General features: G+C 39.9%; 1 long non-coding RNA gene across 1 annotated transcript; it reads right to left on the reverse strand.

Annotated features, from left to right (window-relative positions):
• Positions 1-219: 219 nt before the first annotated feature.
• Positions 220-17,440, reverse strand: LOC133265442 (uncharacterized). Its single transcript, XR_009741956.1, has 3 exons — positions 17,247-17,440; positions 16,365-16,472; positions 220-1,490 (listed from the first exon to the last, which is right to left on the reverse strand). It is a non-coding gene; the product is annotated as an uncharacterized LOC133265442 (long non-coding RNA).
• Between the last annotated feature and the right edge of the window lie 3,420 nt (positions 17,441-20,860).

Here is a 20,860-nt window from a genome sequence, read left to right on the forward strand (position 1 = left end):
ACTGCAAAATTGTCCCACTGGGAGAAGAAAGACAAAAAGGTTGTGGAAAATAGATTAATAATCTCCTACCCCTTTCCAGTATTACATATATATATAGCCATCCATACACAGTCAGGCATCTACGTAATCACCCCAGCACGAGCAGAGCAGAACCTTTTCGTAGTGTCTAGTAGAGCTGCTGATCACAGAAAAAAAAAACAACACTGAAGTATAATTCAGAGAAGACTCTGCAGGAGAGAAACTTTGCATAAGTTTTCATTAATTTTAAGAACTGTTTAAAGTGCCATAAATAACTTTTCATTATATCTCAGTTAATGGTATGGCCTTCTTTATGCTTCTCTCCCCTGCTTTATCTGCCCCATTCAGCTTTGCTGATAATGCCAGAGCAGAATTAGTGGGAAATTTAGAGGTGAAGAAGTGTGGAATCATCTTAAGCAGACACCATTGTAACATATCTAAGTTACTTATATATATGACATGGAAGATTAACCCTTCTTCATACAATCCTGAGTGATTAAAATACAGGATGACAGAGCTGCCTCTTCGGGGAGGCTTTGGGCTGCTCAACAAAAATTGATTACCATCCCGTGTGTAGATTATTACACTGTCTTTAGGATTCTGCTAAGAACTGTGGAAACTAAACTACAGCAACTCTGTTTTGTTCAGTGTCTTGCATGCCATAGAACACTACTGAAGAAAGGTCTAGAAGTATGATCTTCCCAGCATTTATACTGATTTTTTTTTCCCTCTTATAAAATGCCTTTTTTCAGTTAACAGCTGATTTAATGACAAATACATATGTCAGCCATTATCCCAAAATATTTTTTTTTCATTAATAAGACTTCAGGCTAAAACTTTATACACTTTTCCTGCAATGTAAAACTGCTCTAAAACTATTTAATTCCATCTAATCATTTCCTTGAATGCTGTATCAACTGTGTGAAAATTAGACACTAGAAATGAGTCTTAAGAACCTGAAGTTGATAAGCAGTTAATACACTTAGTGCCTTATTTTGTATTTTATTCATAGGCAGCTGAGCTTTGGTAGTTTCTCCAAGTCTTTGAGCTTTATTATATTCAGTGTAGTATTAACCTATGTTGATTCCACTTAAATTAGCCTAGTCCAAGTCAAAGCAGACAGACTGAAGAGATAGTGCTTGAGCTGTGAAGACTTACTGTAAAGCATGGTTGTGCTGGTATCTGACTGTTTACTCTTCAAGGCCATTCAGCTGGAATATAAAGGTAGGAGTTTGGGAGGTGTGGGGGCCTGTGACTATCTGAAGCAGTTGAACTAAAAGATAGTTCTGCTGTAAAGAGACTGATAACTGAAAATGCTTGACTAGTTCATATAACTTAAAGCTGGCATATAATTTATACTTACAGTTCAGCATCAGTTCCAAAGCATTCATCTACATTTGATGCTAACCGGTACAGTCGTGTTTGTTGAAGTGTAGTGTCAGAACCTCAATCTTATTTTCATTCTTTGTTTCCTGGAAAGGAAAATTCAGAGAAAAGGTTTTCAGTTAGTAGTGCATGCATAGTCTGAACTGATCTTTAGTCTATCAGTCTCAGGATAAATCATCACAGTGAGAAAATACAGAGGATCTTATATGAAGTACTTAGACTGAATTGCCTTTATAATGTAAGATGTTCAGTGTGTACAATAGAGAGATAAATGGCATAGTCAAATGCAAGCTGGAGAATATATTGAATGTAGGGGGATAGAATTACTTGTAGCATCATTGTCATGAGACCAGTAAGAAAAAGGTGATCTCTGGAGAGCTTTGTGGGGAGCGAGTACATAGAAAAAGGGGAAGTCAGTCAAGGTGACACAGAAGTACTCTAGTGAAAGCATTACAGTATAAGTATTGGGGTTAACTGTGATGCTAAATAGAGAAAGGGGGAAACAACAGATAATGGCTGTTGAGAAACTGTTGCTCTCCCTGTGTAGATGTGATGTGTTTTCTAGGAGGACTATTACTTCTGTGCAGTCATTCATTAGAAAGGCATCTTTTTGTATGAAAGAGGAAGAAAGTGTTTTTCCTTGTTTAAGCAATAAAATGAATAATTTTAAAGCCACAGGATAATATTTGTATTTATAAAATACAAAAAGCCAAAAAATTCAAAGGGAAATAGATGCTTTATTAGAGGAACTTGCTGGGAGGAAATGTGTGGAAGTACTCTGCTGGGGGGGGGGAGGAATTGGTTCAAGTAACAAATTCTGACTGAAGTTTGTTTCTGAGAAGGGTTGTGTGTCACTGTAGTTACTTGGGGCAGTCAGCAGCAGAGGGTTTACATGCCAGCAGTACAATATTGTAGAGTTTCTGAATTGTGCTACACAAGCCACTAACTGTACAGCAGGACCTTTAAAGCAATCTGCTGTACAAAGAGTTTTTCAGAGCCTAGTTTGAAGTGTTGCTGCTACTGCTGCACTCATTACTCTTGAGTATAGTATGGTCAAGCAGGAACAGCTGGTGGTAGGTTGTCTTTTCATGTCTCAGGTTGCTACCATTTTCTAATGCCTGGTTGTTGACCCATCTCCTCAGGCTTTCATGCTTATAAGCATCTGATAAATCCAGGAGGCTGTATGGATCTGGAGGAGATATATTGGTTTCAAGGTAAGCTGTCAAGCTAGGAGTACATGGTTTTAGGAGGGCTGAAAGAAATAGAGCTGGGTAGTAGCAAACCTGTGTCCTTTGAACAAGGTCTTCTCTCTCTACACAGATACGTGCAGCCCTCATAGCTCCTAGAACCTCACGAGGATGCCACTGTATTGATGGTTAGATGAGTGTCACACACTTCAGTGATGCATAGAGAATCCCCTCTTCTGACTTGCCAAAACAACTGTCTTAAATCTGTGACAAGAGGAAGAACAAAGTGTTTTCACATCTCTGCCTTATTCCAGAGCATGGCTCAGTGGCACCAGAGGAAACTAAATCTGGAAAGTCAATAGTTTCAAGGAGCTTCATGAAAAAAATCGGTTTTCCTGAGTGAGGAGTGCTAACCAGGCTTAATTAAAAGGTATGATGGTTTTTATGCTACCAAAGTGAAGCTAGCTCCTTAGAGAAGCAGTTTTTCTGCTTATGTGTCTGCCCACAGAGATTGTTGTTGTTGTTAAATAAAACAAAACAGTTTTTCACTTAGCTACTGGCTTTAAACTAAGCAATAACAATATTTCCCACCCATTAAGTCTCACAGTATGCTTGTTGGAAACAAAGGCTGTGTCTTCGGTTGTGTGGGTATTGCTAGGCTTGTGAAGAACAAACTGTTTTGGTCATTCTCATGACTGGTGAACTGGGACACTGGGCAAGCTGAATCAGGTATCAAAAAGCTGGTTTGCAAGTCAAAGAACTCAAATTGTGTACTTCAAATACACCTCTAAACTGTGATTTCCTTTCAATGAGAACAGCAATTTGCATTTTTCTGTCTACTTAACACTTCAAAAGGATGTGACATTTTTTTAAAGAACTGGGAAGAGCAGACATTATAATTGAAAGAGTGGAGTGGGTAATATTTACAAAACCAGTTTATTCAACCCCTGGATGAAGATTGTCCAGTAAGATGAGCCTAATTTTTGCAGAAAGGAAAGTGTGCTATTTGTTGAAGGGTCTATTCTTTGCTATCAAGCTTGATGGATTAATTAAAGGAAAAGGAAGAATTTCATTAAAGGCACATTTCAAAGTTGGCATAAGGGATACATCTCTACAAGGATTTCCACTGAACAGGAGGCAGTCTGTATGTCACTGACTTGGGATCTGAATTACAGTACAAAGATGCTGATTCTTTTTCCCGTGTTTTAATGCTACTGTGAAGACAGTGTTCTCACAGGAGAATGGATAATTGGTACATAAACTCTGAAAATCCTGAAAGATACAGCAAGGCCATGAGAGGCCCGAGGAAGCCTAAACAAGCGAGATAAGAAGCAGCTGGATTTCACCGAGTTAATGAGAACTGTGTACTGTTGGCAAGCTTTCGAGGTCAAGTTCCCACACCTGTGCTTAACCAATTATATGCTGGTTGCAAAGGGTCTTCAAGACATGCATCCAATCATAATATGCCAAATCACTGGAAGTGCATGTAAGAAATAGTATTTAAGGGGTTAAGGCTTTGTAATAACGGGCTTTTTGTCTGAGCATATTGATCTCTGACTGAGTCCATATATATTCTGCGGCAATTGGCGCCCGAACAGGGACCCCCCATATTTTTCATATTGAAGCTGAAAGAATTAAAGCGCGTGGCACCGAAGAAAGTGGAAAACGCGGAGCCGCAGGGACGTCAGCTGGGTTCGATCCAGCAGGACCAGGATCGGGAGGTAGTCGCCTCGGAAGACACTGCGCAGTGCAAATGAGGTAACAGCCGACGGGGGTTGGAAGAGGGTTAGGATGGGAAAAAAAAAAAAAGGTCATCCTTAAACTCTTCCAGCATATCCCCTCAGTGAGAGGGATCGAATATGTCGATAATCTGTTAAAAAGATTGTTGCTCTGGAGTAAAGAAAAAGAGCTGATCCAGGGGGTTAATGAAGCTTTTGATCTCGGGACTTGGAAAAAAATTGGGGCACGCCTGTGGGATCAAGTTACTTGTGGGTTTAAAGAGGCGAAGTCTCTTGCTGCCCCCTGGTTACTACTAAAAGGGACTCTAGCCCCAATGAAGGCTGAGAAACAGGCGGCAAAATCCGCTTTTACAGCTCTGACTCGCCTTCACAACAGCAGGGCTCGGCACCTACATTACTTCAGCACCCGGTGCTACAGCCATGGTAGTGTCGTCTGTTTCAGGCATAAAACATTCTGGCCAAAAACCGGCGCGCAGTACAGTACGAAAGTTTGAGGACCCTGCGCCTTTCCCCTATCCTGTGTCGACAATGCCTTTACCGGCGGTAGCTCCAGCTGATACTCGGGAGCCAGTAGCGGCTACTGAGCAACCGAAACAAACTGATGTTAACCCTTTTTGTGCTGCTACTGCCCCTAAACTTAATCCCCAAGATTTTTTGCCGGGGTGGGAGACTCCTGAGGAGGAGAGTGTAACTGCAAATAAATACCCACCTGTGCCACATATATCACCGCTTGCATCGCTCCCACCGGAGCCGCAAAATGAGTGGAACTGGGGACAATGGACAAAATCCTTAGATAAACAATTGCAGGACTTGTGGGACCGTGTGGACAGATTGGGGAAGGAGAGGCAGCAAGCCCCAGAAAAACCGGAAAAACCAGATAAGATCAGTCCGTGTGATGTGCCGTTACCACCGACTCCTACATCTAATAGAGCTAATCCGAGTGCCATGAGATGGCGAGGCTGCATTCAGGATGCAATTATGCAAAGACGGTACTATTTTACCAATAGATGTTCCTGCTGCATTCCCTGTTATTATAAATTCTCAGGGACAGTCTGTCTGGACTCCTATGGACTGGAAAGCTATGAAAGAAATTAAGGGAGCAATTACTCAGTATGGGTTGTCTTCCTCATATACACAGCAAATGTTATCTGCTTTCTTTTCTAGTAATGTTCTAACTCCAAATGATTGTCTCAGAGTGGCTGCAATTTTATTAACTCCTTCACAGCTCCTACATTTTAAAAGTGGGTTTGAGGAGCTTGCTGCAAGGGCTGCAGATGAGAATTCAGAGTGTAATCCTCATCACCCTTTGCACGGTGTTTCATCTGAAATGTTATTGGGAAAGGGACAATTTCACCCTGATGGAGTACAAGCTCATATGAAAATTGAAGTTTTACAGCAAGCACACCAATTGGCTTTAGCTGCTCTGAAAGCTGTGCCGGAAGCAGGAAAGCCTAATCCTCCATATACATCAGTAAGGCAGGGACCTGCTGAGCCCTATATGCAATTTATTGACAGATTGACAGAGGCTATCGAAAAGAATATTGATCTGGCATCTAATGCTAAAGAATCGATGCTTATGTCTCTGGCTATGGAAAATGCTAACCCAGCTTGTAAGCGTATTTTGCAGGTTTTGCCAAAATCTGCTGGTCTTCAAGAAATGATGGATGCATGTTCTAAAGTGGGCACAGCAGAGGAAAAGTCTGGATACATGGCTACTGCCTTCGCCACTGCTGTTAAACCCCTTCTACAACAAGGTCAGGGTGATCATGGGGGTACTAAAGGTATGAGATGTTATAATTGTGGATGGATGGGGCATTTTAAAAAGCAGTGTACTGTAAAGAAAATCAGTTCAGCAACCCACCGCCCTCAGTGTGGTGTTACTGATTTTGCAGACAAATGTATTAAATGTGACAAATTTGGCCACAAGACCATTGAATGTCGTTCAAAGTTTAAAAAAGAGCCCCGTTGGGAAACTTGGATATGAGTGCGATGCCACCCCGCGCGACGACACAAAATCAGGGTGTCTGGACTGCATCCCCTCTGCCACAGCAGGGAGTGCCGGAGTGGACGTGGCAACAGCAATAGATTTTACCATAACTGATACTTCTGTTCATTGTATTCCATCTAAATTAAATGGGCCTCTTGGTCATGGGTTATGTGCTTTGCTACTGGGACGATCATCAACATCAAGGAAAGGAATCTTTGTATTACCCGGTGTAATTGATGCTGACTATACTGGAAATATTGGGACCATGGTGCAAACCCATGCTCCTCCGGTCAACATCCCTGAAAATTCAAAAATAGCTCAAATCTCAAATGATGATCTGACCGATCTCATGCCCCTTTTAAAGGGTGAGTCAAAGGCAGAAAAAAAAGAGTTCTATCAAAAGCTCAGGATGACGCCTTAGATCACATCATGACAAAAATCATTAATCTTGTCCTGATTGTCAAGGCCAAGCAGTAGGTATAGGCCTTGGAGTCAACCCTCGAGGCCTCCAGCTTTGGCAAATGGATGTGACTCATGTACCCGCTTTTGGGAAATTGAAATATGTCCATGTTACTATTGAAACTATTCTCTTACAGGACAAGCTATTACTGAACGAACACATCAAACTTTGAAACAGTTGTTGGAAAAACAAAAAACGGGGGAAGAAGGATGTACACCGGTAGCAAGGATACAGAAAGCTGTATATGTTACGAATTTTGTGCAGTTGACAGGAGACTTTAATGACCCCCCCTGCAATAATACATGGTCAGGCATTAGGTTCAGGTTATATGACTAAAACTCCGGGTATTCTGGTCCAGTACAAGGATTTGGAAACCGGCATTTGGAAAGGTTCTGTGAAAGTAAAACTAACTGGTCGAGGTGATATATGTGTAATTATAGATTCCGGTCTGCGGTGGGTGCCAGCTGGATGGGTGAAACCCTGGAAAGAGTCAGCACTACCCCAGGACAACCCCCCTTGTCAGTGGTTGAATTAATTGAAATTTCAGCTTAGGACTTCCATTTTATGGATGTTTTCAGTCCTTCTTAAAGTGAAGAGAGCAATATTTTTTACGTTAAAGTAAAAAAGAACAAAAACACACACACAAAAACCAAAAAACCCATCCACCACCCCCCACCCACCCCCCCGAACCTACAGCGAGACAAACATGGGATACAGGCGTATTGTGTGCGTTTTCAGTGGTGGGAAGGTCTTTCATATGCTCTTATCAGGGGTATTGGGCATACTGTGACTCATTTAATACAGTCTCTCTGTGATACTCATGAACTAGAAGTTGGTAAAAATAAGTGTGTCCAGGTTTCTATCAACCTTTGGAGACCTTTGTCGATATTGCTGGCCACTTCTCTCATAGGCTGGCCACCTGCGTCGGAATGAGTGTGCATTTTGGTCAGTATAAAAGCCCAAGCCTCATGCACTGTGGGGGAGGCAGAGCCTCTGCGGGGACGCCTGCTAAGGTTGAGCCTGCCACCTCGCACTGCAATGATGCTTCTCGGAGCTGTTTCTCTGTTAGTCTCCACAGGGTCCTTATGACACGTTCTGTATGTGGGACCGTGTAGTGGGAGTAATAATTGTCTTTTTGCGTTTCAAATATTGTACTTGGGTGGAGTGTGCTTGTGGGATCCCACACGTGTGTGTGTGTGTGTGTGTGTGTTGAGGGCAATCGGTGTTTTGTGTATTGTTGGGTTCATGTAAAAGTTTTTAATGGGTAGCTGTTTAACATTTCGGGCATGAAAGGGTTAATGTAAAAGTGCAGCTGCCGGCAGGTATTTATAAAAAAAGGGGGGGGGGGGGGGGGAAGAGCAATGATGCTGCAGATATGCAGTTTAACTTGTCTACTTCTCAAGAACTGATAACCTGGGGGAAGGGGTATATTTGTGTACACCTGACTACAGTAGCTGCTAGAAAATGCTAAGGCAAAAGCTAGAAAGATTTTAATACAATGGTAGTGTTACAAAGCAGGTGATGGAACAAATTAAGAGGGTGGGAGAATTCCACTGGGAAGAAATTTCTTTGGCTAGTCCCTCGCTGCCATCAGCATCTTCAACATGCTGCTGCACCCTGTAATAGTTACTCTGCTAATATAAATTTGTGTGTGCCTTGCTGTAGTAGCGACTTGTTACTGGATGAAGCAGGTGAAACTCTGCATTGACAACAAGGTGCAAGGACTGAGGCTGACAAAATGCCTGCTATCACAGTCAAGGGCAAGGCTGGGTTGGCCTCTGTGTTTGCCACCAAGAAAAACCTTTAGCTCCGCTGTTGGCTGCAACCCAGCAGGTGTGGAGCGGTGGGGTCACATGCCATGCCAGACCTTGATGTGAAGGATGGCCTCCCCTGTTGTCAGAGAGCCATACAGCGGAAAAAAGGGGCAGGCCCAGCAGCCTGTAGTCGGCATATATTGGAGATATGATCTAGGCCAAATCCCCTGCTCAAGTAGAGTCATCCAAACCATATATAAAACAAAAAGGGGGAGATGTGGAGACAGTGTTCTCACAGGAGAATGGATAATTGGTACATAAGCTCTGAAAATCCTGAAAGATACAGCAAGGCCATGAGAGGCCCAAGGAAGCCTAAACAAGCAAGATAAGAAGCAGCTGGATTTCACCGAGTTAATGAGAACTGTGTACTGTTGGCAAGCTTTCGAGGTCAAGTTCCCACACCTGTGCTTAACCAATTATATGCTGGTTGCAAAGGGTCTTCAAGACATGCATCCAATCATAATATGCCAAATCACTGGAAGTGCATGTAAGAAATAGTATTTAAGGGGTTAAGGCTTTGTAATAAAGGGCTTTTTGTCTGATCATATTGATCTCTGACTGAGTCCATATATATTCTGTGGCATGCTACCCATTGCCAAATGCTATTATATCCTCTCATTCAAAAAATAAACATTTATTCACTTACTCTTATTACTGTGTATAATAATCCTAAACATTCTGAAAACATGTTTATCATTAGCCTTGCTTTTCTTGCGTGACTTTAGTAGAACTGTGTCCTTCCTTCTAATACAAAGAATTACTACTCAAGCATTTTTGTTAGGGGCTGGTAGGTGGTTTACTATCATTTTTCTTTAAGATGAATGAAGATAGCTGAAATTCTTTTGTGACTGCAGCCTTTCACCCACTACTGTTTCTATGCTGTTCCTCTATTGTGCCCTGTATTTGCAATCTGCATTCCATCCTGCTCTTTTTCAGCCATACCCGATGACAGAAATAAAAGCTGGCAATGATCAGTAATATGTAGTACAGAGAAAGAAATTCAGATCTGGAAGAATGCAGAGGCTCTGTTGCTAGTCTCACAGGTTTTATTCCCTATTTCTACCATAACACCTTTTTGTAGCTTCAGGATATCTCTATAATGTTGATACAGGGTTAACCAGTGTACCGGGGGGGGGGGGGGGGGGGTATGGTATACAGGGGGTTAGAGGAATACACTTGCTTAAGCAAAAGCATTGCCTGTATCTATCATGCCTACTAAGCAGAACAAAGGCACTAACCATTGATAAGGAAAAGCAGACACCTGGTTACCTGGTTCTATTGACAAGGAAAAGCAGACAGATTATACTGATAAGCAGCTATTGATAAGGAAAAGCAGATGCCTGAAGGGGGAGAAGCAGATGGTTTATGGCTGGGACACCGACCAAACCCTAAGGCCATACCTGAAGACTAAAAGGTGAAAAGTTCAAGAAGAGGAAGACTCCTTTACTTCATCTTGAAGACCCCTACCCACAGGAGGAAAACTCATTTACTTCATCTTGAAGACCCCTACCCACAGGAGGAAAACTCATTTACTTCATCTTGAAGACCCCTGCCCATGACCAGAGGGGGTACTGCGCAGGCGCAAAGGACCTTCTGACTCATTATAATACGAAGCAGGGATAGGACATGAATATGTATAGGCGTATCGTGCAACCTTATGAATATATATAACTTTAGAGAATAAAGGGAAACAACACTGAGGTACGCATGACTTTGAGGAATTATCCCCGTGTGTCTCAGCACTGAATAAAAAGCATGCCTACTTTACAACTTTAATGAGTTGTGGAGTCTATCCACCTATCAATGTAACCGTGTAGTAATAACACCTTCAGTTGCTCAGTTTCCTTTTCTTTAGCAAACACCTATCAGGTTGTTAAATAGCACCATTTTTTTTACCGTGTTATGTACCTGGGATTTGGGAAGGGGAAGGTATGTAAAGGCTAAACATACTGATATCAGACAGAAGAGAAGAGAAGAAGTTGAGACAGTTTTTCTCTTGCAAACTTGAATTGAAAAGAATCCATGAGCATGTACAGAACATTTTACGAAGAGATTGCTAAAAAAGGGAGCTACACCTCTTTTTTTCTTGTGGATATTAATGTTCCTGTTCTCAGAAGAACTAAAAGGCAGCTTCTCAGTGACAAGCACAATACACTTTTTCACACAGTTTTATTAGCGTGCCTGAGCTGTGACCTGTAACAGGTCTGTCCTGCTGAAGTGTTGAACCACCTACAGTATTCCACCAGGAAGCTGTGCATGACCTGCAGCACTGTGGTGTTCTTTGCAGACTTAAGCTGAAAAAGCAGGCTGCAGTAAGTGGCCACAATGCTGTTATTTTCACAGAGGGGAAAAAAAAGACTGGGTTTCTTTACACAGTTGAATAACATAATTAATTTCTCCAAAAATCTTACTATGGTGTACTCCTAGTCTTATATTCCTTTGTTTCAGTGTGGTCCTTAAACTGCTGCTGTTTATTCTTTGTGATGTTCTGCGGTCTGAATTGCCAATTTACCTCAAGTGCACGGGGCTTTTCAGCTGGAAAGAACTTGTCAATGCCTCAGGCTGTTGTTTCTGTTTCTGGCTTTTTACAACTATCCTTGTAAACAAGAACTACATCTACCTGTAGACTTAAATTTTGCTAGAGGGTTTTGTCTTCCAATTACAAGAAGAGGTAGTTGGTACTACTAAATGTAGTATATAAATGCAAAGTTATAATATATGATTCTGTGATGGAGCATTTAATTATTTTGTTTGGGCATTTTTCATAGAGGTATTTTAGTACTATTTAGTACACTAAATTTCTTTTTTCTATTTTATGTTCAAATAATGTATCTACTTTTATAGTCAGTAACTGTATTTCAGGCTCTCTCTTTTGCTAGATCATTTTCTGTGCAGGTTGTGGTATTTACTACACTGCTGTCCAAGTGACTGTGATCACAACTGTTCAGAGTGTTATAAAGGAGCAACCGTGGCTCCCTGTTCACATCTCAGTTTTCTGTGAGTTGAACAAATGCATTGCTGCATCCCTGAAAAACAGGCCTCAAAACCATCTTCAGAATCCAGCTTTACAAGAGGGATCTAATAGAAATGCATTATCATGGTGCTTTAGGCTTTGCCAAAGCTTATGTATTCATGCACATCTGCTGCTTAGAACATGATTCAGAATCAGCTGCTCTTCTGAACAGATTCATGCTGTAATCATAAAAGGACAACCAAATTATAGCTGAGTCAGCAGACACTTTTGTATTAGTGATATGAATATGCTTCAAGCCAGCACTTCTCATAAAAATAACTGAATATTTGTACATGAGTGGAACATGTGTGAGTCTGTATGGTGGAAAACGTAGCAAGGAGGTCTCCTGAATATATTTCTAAACGATAAAAAAGAGAAGGTTTGGAGTATGTGCAATAATCAGATCCATTTCCTAACACTTGATATTGTACTTCATTCTTTTCAAAAATGTTCTCTGATTTTTGAAACTTTTGTAAAAATGTATTTTCATTGTGTGATTACGGTTGAATTACTTTATAGACCTGCCTTTAATTTTTTTCTGTTTATTCATTTGGCAGCTTCTGCAGGTGAAAATATCTGTGTAGTATGGATTATACCAGCTGTGATCAAATTCCACTGTAGTGACTTGAAGCATTTTCATTATGTTTACTTTGTCTCTCGAGCCATTGAGTTAGTTCCAGATTTAGTATTAAGTCTTCCCAGTAGCTCGCTCCCTGGCTAGCCTCAGATATTATCCTAAATATTTACAAGAGAGGGAACTTTCCTAAATCTTGGGAGATTTGAAGGATAAACACAAGATTTGGAGATAAACACAATGTAATTCTGTGTTAAGATTTTGGGGTTTGTTTCAAAAGGAGCAGCAAACATTTGAGGGAACCACAGAACTGCAGCATGGCTGAGGTGGGCCAGCACCCCTGGAGTACACAGTCCAGCCTGAGGGTAGCTACAGCAGGATGTCTAGCACAGTGTCTAGTTGGGTTTTCAACTATGCAGCCTCAGGGCAACCTATTCCTGTGTTCAACCTCCTTTTTGTTAGCTTAAAACTTGCATTGTAATAGTGTTGGAAGGAATTGATGGAATGGTAAAATCATGGAGCCTCTGACTTTTAAGTGTCTTACATACAACTTGGGTTTTGTTAACATCTAAATGGCAATTGTGTTCTTAAACTACACTTAATATTCAAATTAATATGTCTATGTTTGTGGCTATTCTGTGCATGAATGTTGGCCATTGTATCTCTTACTAAGAAATTTCTACAACAGTAATTCTTCTCATGAAAATGCACCAATTCTTAATATACTTTAAAGATTAATAAATCTTTGGCATCCTCACAAGGAATTTTCGTATTAGCATTTACATACTTGTAATAAAACAATTTTTGTGCAGGCAAACTAGTGATCTGCATAGCATGGTACAGTAAATCACCAACAGGTGGGAATGCAATCCAAGAGTCTTGATCATCTCTTCCCTACCTCTAACTTGGTAATAAAATCAAAACAGAAGTTGCCAATGAACTGTACAAAGTTGTCTGATTTAGCATATGTTTCAAAGAAATGTAACGTTTACCATCCAGAGTAACAGAAAATCAAGGCATACTTTTTCTTGGCAAAAATCATCCCAAAGTAGGTTCTCAGCTCTGAAAATACAGTATTCTGTTACTCGTGTGTTGACAACACTGCACTGTTTGTATACCTAAAAGTTGTTTATGTTGAAGTATTTACCTTGGCACTACAACATTAAGCCATGGTTTGAAAGTAGGTTGCAGCTGCTACTGCCGTGTAAGTTACCAGTCCAGGTTTATATTTGGAACTTACTTGGTTTCCTCTCTTCTGTCTGCTATGGTATGTAATGAGGCAGGTGAGCAAAAGAATTCTGTGAGGGCAGTTTGTACTGCCACCGCTTAATGCTATTTAGAGTTCTTGCAGTTAAAGCCAAAGCCATTAGATGGTGCCATGCTGTAACCAGAATTTCCTCTTCATCTGCTTAAAACCAGCTGTATGTTCTATCTGGAACGATCTTAAATGACTAAACCTATTCTTCCGGCGCATTGAATTGTACTGGTCACCCTTAGTCATTACGTGCAAAACCCAGACAATAAATTAAATCTATAGATTTTTTTTTATTTGTTTCAATGCGAAGACTGCACCATCCAGAAAATTCAACAAAAGAGAAGGCAATGGCAGGCCAGATTTACTGCCCCTTTTTCAGTTGAAAGCCGTGTGCAATCTAAATGATTTACTTGTTTGCTAGCCCTGCATGGTGCTGTCTCCTGGGTTATCATTCACCTAAATGGCCAATGTAGTACAATGAAAATGATAGTGCAGTTACAAATTCACAGCAATTTACTGGTTAGAATCTGAAACTGGTAAATTATTTAATTTCCATTTTTTTTACTTAGTGCTCAAGGTTGAAAACTTAGGCATGGAATGCTAAAAAATAGAACAGAATTTAGCAGCTTTGTACGACCAGTTTGTAAAATTATGGTGGCAAAATGGTGGGTTTATTTTGTCTGTAGATGTTATATTCTTAGGCTTTTGTACAGCATTTGACTTACTACTGTGTGACATGTTTATTCTGATAAAAAAATAATTCTATAATATCAGCAAAGCCCATCTTAAATGAATTAAGTGCTACTTAACTGGCAGATTTCAAAAAGTAGTTGTTATTTGGGGAATCATCATTTAGGTTTTAACCATGTTTGTATGGGAGAGGTATGAGGCCTGACTCCCTGCATTTTCACATGTGAATGATAAATATAAAATCACTGCTAGTATCTAAGGATGACATAAAAATTGTTAGGGTCATGACCTGGTCAGGGTACCCATGAAGAGGAGTTTGGGCTGCTCTGTGACCTCAGCCCATGCAAACAAAACCACCTATTCATTTTAGCTAGTACAGACAAGTGTGGGGTTATAAAGCTGGGTAGTTAGGAACAAGCAGTGCAATCTATATGAAAATGGTGGCTGTATTGTAGGAAGTGAAAATGGAAAATAATCCATAGGTGAATTTTAATGATGATGCCAATGTAAATCCTTGTTTTTGAAGGAAGATTCTCCCCTGCCATTTCCATTCGTGCACGGCCATGTGGTCACCCAAATAAGGGCTAAGTATTTTCTTTGGTAGGTCAGTTTTAGCCTGAATCAGTTCCTTTATCTGGCTGAATATGTGGCCTCAGAAGCTCTTGTGCTTGGCATGGTTGGGAGCTGGGGAATAATTGGATTGCTTTTTTCAGTGGAATTTATAATTGATTATGAAAGCAAACCTTGTTACCACACAATTCAGCAGCAGTTCCCATTAAGAAGCCTTGAATAACTCTGCAGAATAATGTGAAGAAGCTAGGGAAAGGATTTTATGTATCTATACATCTGTAATTTTACAAGAATTTTGTGTCGAGTGATTCAATGGTTGGAGAAAACCTTTGGAGGGGAAAGGCTTCAACATCAGTACCTGAAGGATATCAAAGAAGGACTTTATTACAATGTATAGGGCAGCCCGACCAGTAACAAAGTTCATCACCATCTGGTATGACTACCCTGAATCATGATAACATTTGGCAGTATGCTGACTACATGTCCACCGGGGCATAAATAATGAAAGCCCAGCTGCAGCAGTATGTATTCATAGCATCAGATATCTGCCTTCTGTAGGTATCTAATCAAAATCTAGGTCTTGTCAATCAGAAAACTCCTATGGATGTCAGAACATTTGCATCAAGGTCAGGTTTGAGTTTTCTTTGCATTTTCTTTAGACTTGCATTGAGACAGTATGACAGACATTTAACCTTTTCTTTATTGATACTCCATATCCTAGGAAGAAGGGAATAAATTCAAGGTATCTGTTTTTGGAAATAAGGAGAAAAGGAGAAAATAAATTCAAGATACTTTTTGTTAGGCTTTATTTCCTTTGAAATTCTAAGATAGAAAGATTTTGAGAGACCCATCTCAATTCTTTTTTTGTTCTGTTTGGCTACCAAGCATTTTATAAACCAGAATTCCTCAGATAAATGAGCATAAATAGCTCTTAAGAGAAGCAAAAGAAAGAAAGGAATAAGTCAAGTCTTGGAATGAGTATATTAATTCATTACCTTCTACTTCTGGAGACCATGCTTTGGAAGCAGTTCAGGACAAGTGAAATGAGCTTGGTCCACTCAAGACAACATTTTTCCAAGGAACAAAGCCAAGCCAGAGCCTGGCCCACTTTTTCATAACTGACTGGTTTGCTCAGGGGATGTTCAGTAGCTGGTCAGTGGGGTGTGGGGATATGAGAGGTCAGGACTAAGCTGCATCAGCAGCACTCCGGGGGGGGGGGGGGGGGGGGTTCACTGAGTTACAGATGAAGCCAGCATGTTGGCCTGTTCCATTGTCTCAGCCAAAGCTGCTGAAAAGTGCTGAGAGTTGTGACAGCTTTTTCCAAAAGTTTGATTTTTATTTTGTTATGTAACCACAAAATAGTGGTGACAAACTGAATCCCACTATCGAAAATACTCTCTTTTAAGCTTTGAAACTGAAGGTACTTGAATAAATAGGAGTCTTCATAAATTTGAGGGGCCTGTTTCCATATGTGTTTCAACTGATCTAATTGCATTTCATTATAGAATCATCTTATTCAAATGTATCCTGTTTTTTTTCACTCCATAGCTCTAACAGATTACATTACCTATGTAAAAGCAAAAGAGGAAGATTATATCACAAAGTTCTTGTACTCCTTATAGTTCACAACATCTTAGAAATGCAGAATGAGGAAGTGCATTGAATACTCACATTACATGATTATTCTAACAAACATTTGTTTGTGAGATTCTTGTCTTTACTGCTTGGATTCCACTTGCTTGAAACAATAGCCAAGCATCTGCTAGTCTCTGCAAGATCCTACAAAATAAAGACTAAAATTTTACCTCAACTGACACCAATCAGTGAAGCAGATGCTGCAGAAACACTGAAAAGAATTTTGACATCGCTTTAATTGCATGTTGAAAGTTAAATAGTGTTCATCTCAGTGGGGCAGAGAGTTAAAGGCAAGGAAAAAAAGGATTTTTTTTGTCAGTTATTTTTTATTATTTCTCAAATTGTTCAAGTGTTTTCTGTATTGCAGACTCTGTTAGTTTGGCATTATTTCAGGTGATTTGAGAATGCTCTTTAATGCTGACAGACTGTTGTGACCAATGTAAGCACAGCAGCTTTTCAGTCTGAAGTACAATTACTTAGTATAAACGTACTTTTTTGGATTTGAAAGTTTGTTAAACAATGTTACAGTTGCTGCAGACTTTTTCTAGATGGGATTATAAAACAGTGGTTGTATTTTAGAACTGGTGTGTTATCAGTGTTGTTCTCAGGCTAAAATCGAAAACACAGCACTGCACCAGCTACTAAGAAGGAGAAAAATGACTACTACTGCTGAACCCAGGACACCCAGTAACTGAAATTCTAAAGCTGGCTTTAATACTTAGGAAGGAGACTTAAATTTTAAGGTGAGTTTTGTATCAGAGCAGGTAATTTTTGTGCATGTGGTGTCTATGTGAGACGTGAACTCTGATAAGTATTATGAACTCCTGAAGCTGAAACTGATGACGCCACCAAATACTGACTGTGGCAATGATACAGATTGATAGAGATACAATTAGGGGAAACAGAAAAGTACATTACTGAAGTGAAAACAGCAGTTTTCTATATTCCACTCCAGCCACTTCCTCTTTTCAGTGATCTCTCCAGCTAAACATAGTAGCTGCTTACAAGGAATCCACATGGTTTTCAGATGAATAATGCTTACATCATCAGGAACCTCACATTTACTCTGCTCCTTCAAATGCTGGATTTTCCCAGATAGTTTTTCAAGATGTTTCTGCTGTGACCAGAAAAGAAAGAAAAAAGCAGAGTTTCTTAATAACCAGTAAGAGTTCTGTTACTACATTCACTTAGTCTTTAGGATGAGAAGACCATATTCGTTGTTTTCAGTGCTTACAGTTTCTGTGTCAGTGTGGTACTTCCAATGAGGTTGTCTTTACTGCTGCAGTTGTGTACCTGGAATCACAGAATCATAGAATGGTTAGTGTTGGAAAGGACCTTAACATCACCTAGTTCCAACCTCCCTGCCACGGGCAAGGACACCACACACTACAACATGTCACCCAAGACTCCATCCAGCCTGGCGTTGAACACTCTCAGGGATAGAGCATTCACATGTAAACACATTTACAAGAAGTTTATTCATTTGCTTTTCACCAAGGAATTTACTGGCAGGTACCCAACACAGACTCAAGCCTGTGGGTCAAAGCCCAAGCATCACAATTCCATAATGCTGACTGTAGAATTTATTTCACATGAGCAATGTGTATTGGGAAATCCCTGAAACCAGAAAAGATATGGTGCACTTTTCATAAACTTTCTTCCACTTATGTGCTCTATTATAAGATGTATGCAGGAGAAGACCCATGTTCTTACCAGGCCTCTTCTGAATCTCTGAAAAGAGTGCTTGATCTGATTCATTTCCATCTACAGTTCAGGTGTCTTTTAGTGGCAATTCACAATGCTCATTTATAAAACCACGTCTGGGTTATTTTACCACCAGAATACATGGTACCAGAAAAGTAAACAGAAGCATTTGCAGAAGCTGCTTAAAATAGTACAACCTAATGGAAACTTCTCTGCAGTTTTCCCCAAGGGTAATAATGTTGTGAAGAATGAGCTTTTTCTCAGTACAGAAGAAATTTGGACAAAGGCAGTTGGTGTAAACATCAGTATTTCTGGATCATGGAAATACTTAAGTGCTATATGCATAAAAAAAATACGGGTGGTTTTGAACCATTCTGTACATGCTGAAGAGAAAAACATAATACAAAAATCTTGAGTATTTATGTGGTACAGCTGATTATTCACAATGAGTTGGGAACATGTAAGCTGCAGCATCTGTCCCATTGTTGTTCTTGAGTACACATCAGCCCTTACCCTATGTCTTTAATTCACTAATGTTTATTGCTTGGTAATGGAAAAAGCATGTTGGCTGACTAAAGGACTTTTCTGCACGTGTTTGTGTAGGACCCATTCTCCAGGTGGGAACACAGAACGCCCCTAGAAGAGATCACTGAGAACCCCAAACAGTGTACAAAGATACAGTGCTCCAATTGATAGTGATCCTTACTGGCAGGATTTCAGTCTGAACAGAAGACTCCTTTGAAAGATACTCCTCTTCTATAGAATACTGCAAATGCCCTATACATAAAATCCCATGAGCCCTGTTTTTATTTTGGACAGGAGTGAGAAAGAGAGGATTTTTGAGGGTTGTGCGTTTGTTTTTGTTTTGTTTTGTTTTTTTTGTTTTTTTTCCAGAAAGTGTAGATCTCTTATCTAGGAGGCAGATGGTCACAGTGGTCATACTCCCTGCTTTGTAACTGGCACTTGGTTTTGGCATGATAATGATTTCTTGTTCCCAAAAATAGCTTTAGAGACAGGGTCAATTATATTTTTGGATTGTACAGCGTGTGGAGCAATTAGTTGCACAAGGCAGTTGGTTTATAATGCAGTGCACTACTTTATAATTGGCACCTTTTTGAGGTCCCGTTTATAATGAAGGGGTCTGGTATTAGCATGCAAATACGCTGTCTCCCCCCAGATAGTTTTACACACAGAGTCAGTTATATTTTTGCATTGCAGGTTGTGTGGACTAATTAGCTATAGAGAAATGGGGCACTTGGTCTTCAGATTTCAAGATCTTACTGCACTAAGTAATTTTGAGACACTTTCAAGGGCAGACTGGTAAGTAAAATAGTAGAAGGAGGTTGCGCTGGCTCATCTCTCAGACTTTGAATGCAAAATGAGACATTTTATAGTTCTGTTGTTTCATTATCCTTTACTGTCTAGATCACTGTGAAGTGGTCAGGTGCCACACACAGTACTCTGCAGATCTGGGTGAAAACTATGCACCTGGGTTGGCCAGGTGGGAAACATCCTAGAACCAGTGTGGTTAATAGTGTACTTTAGATTCAGATAGTAATACAGATTTTAATACACATGGTACACTGCTCATGATTCATCAACTGTTTTGATATCAACAACCACATCGCTTGATACAGTTAAAAGCTTTCATTTTTAATATAAAAATATCTGGACTACTCCCTTAGGAGAGCAGATAAATGAGGCAGGGAAAGTTTTCATACATGGTATTTAAGACAAGATTTGTCCTTAAAGTATGCAAATCAAGCTGCAGCTCTGCTAAAAAAGTGGTGCTAAATCCAGAGATTAATTTAGGCTGATGTTTTATACAATTATTCTTCTTGCATGTAACAAGACTACAAATGAAGAAACAGGGAAATTAGTGAATTTGCTTTCTGTCTGAAGTCTTTATGAGGGAATGGTCATTTATAAAACATTGTTCAGAGGTACAGTATGGTTACTACAAATACTTTTCATTCGTAGTATGCTGAACAACCCTGTTGTATTGGCTGTTAGCAAGTGGTTGCCAAAATACTGGGGGCTATGAAGTTTAATTTTGGGGTTTAGTTAATGTGTTTTTAAAGGGAGTAATGTTCCATTCATCTGTCTATTTATGTATTTTCTTTTTGCTATGGGGGGAGCAGAGAAGAGATAAGAAATAACAATGCCAGCAGGGAATGAATAAAAATTACAGATTTGAAGCTCCCCAACAGAAAGGTTCCAACTCCAGCCTATATTATAGGTGCGGAGACTAAGTGATTGCATGTTCTTTTCACACCAAGGAAGAAAATCACACTTGTTCTTGATACCTAATAATGATACCACACAGTATGCACCGTCTGAAATCAAGCAGAGAAAAAAGATAGCTTTCCTGCTGCCCAAGGGAACTGATGGGATTTATACACATTTCTGAAGCATTTTTAAGAATAGATTCAAATGCTGGAATAATTTTAGAATACAGCAGAATCTCCTGTAGATGTTTCCTTAGCATCAGCCAGTACTGACACTAGGATATGGCAGTTCTTGCTGAAAGTGTGGTTACTTGTAAACTACAGCCCCAAGTGTTTGAGGAATTTTATGTTATTAAGAAAGTGACGTAACAGCCCGTGAGGAGGAGACACATTTTAATGGAAATGGTCTTAAGAAAAGCTTTGGTAGTTTAGCCATTTTATTTCTTGATAACACATATGTACTACATGCTAAACTTTTATACAATATATACATTCTGTATATACATAGGTATTATATGAGTTACTGCTCCTATGTGAGAGAAAAAGGACTGGTGACAAGTAGCATGTTCTCATCTGCTTGGCCAGGAAAATAAATTCTTC

Source organism: Pezoporus flaviventris, unplaced genomic scaffold (genome assembly GCF_033815535.1).
Source record: "Pezoporus flaviventris isolate CSIRO_AGI_PZ_B2104156 unplaced genomic scaffold, CSIRO_AGI_Pfla_v1 ptg000005l, whole genome shotgun sequence".
Taxonomy (NCBI): Eukaryota; Metazoa; Chordata; class Aves; order Psittaciformes; family Psittacidae; genus Pezoporus; species Pezoporus flaviventris.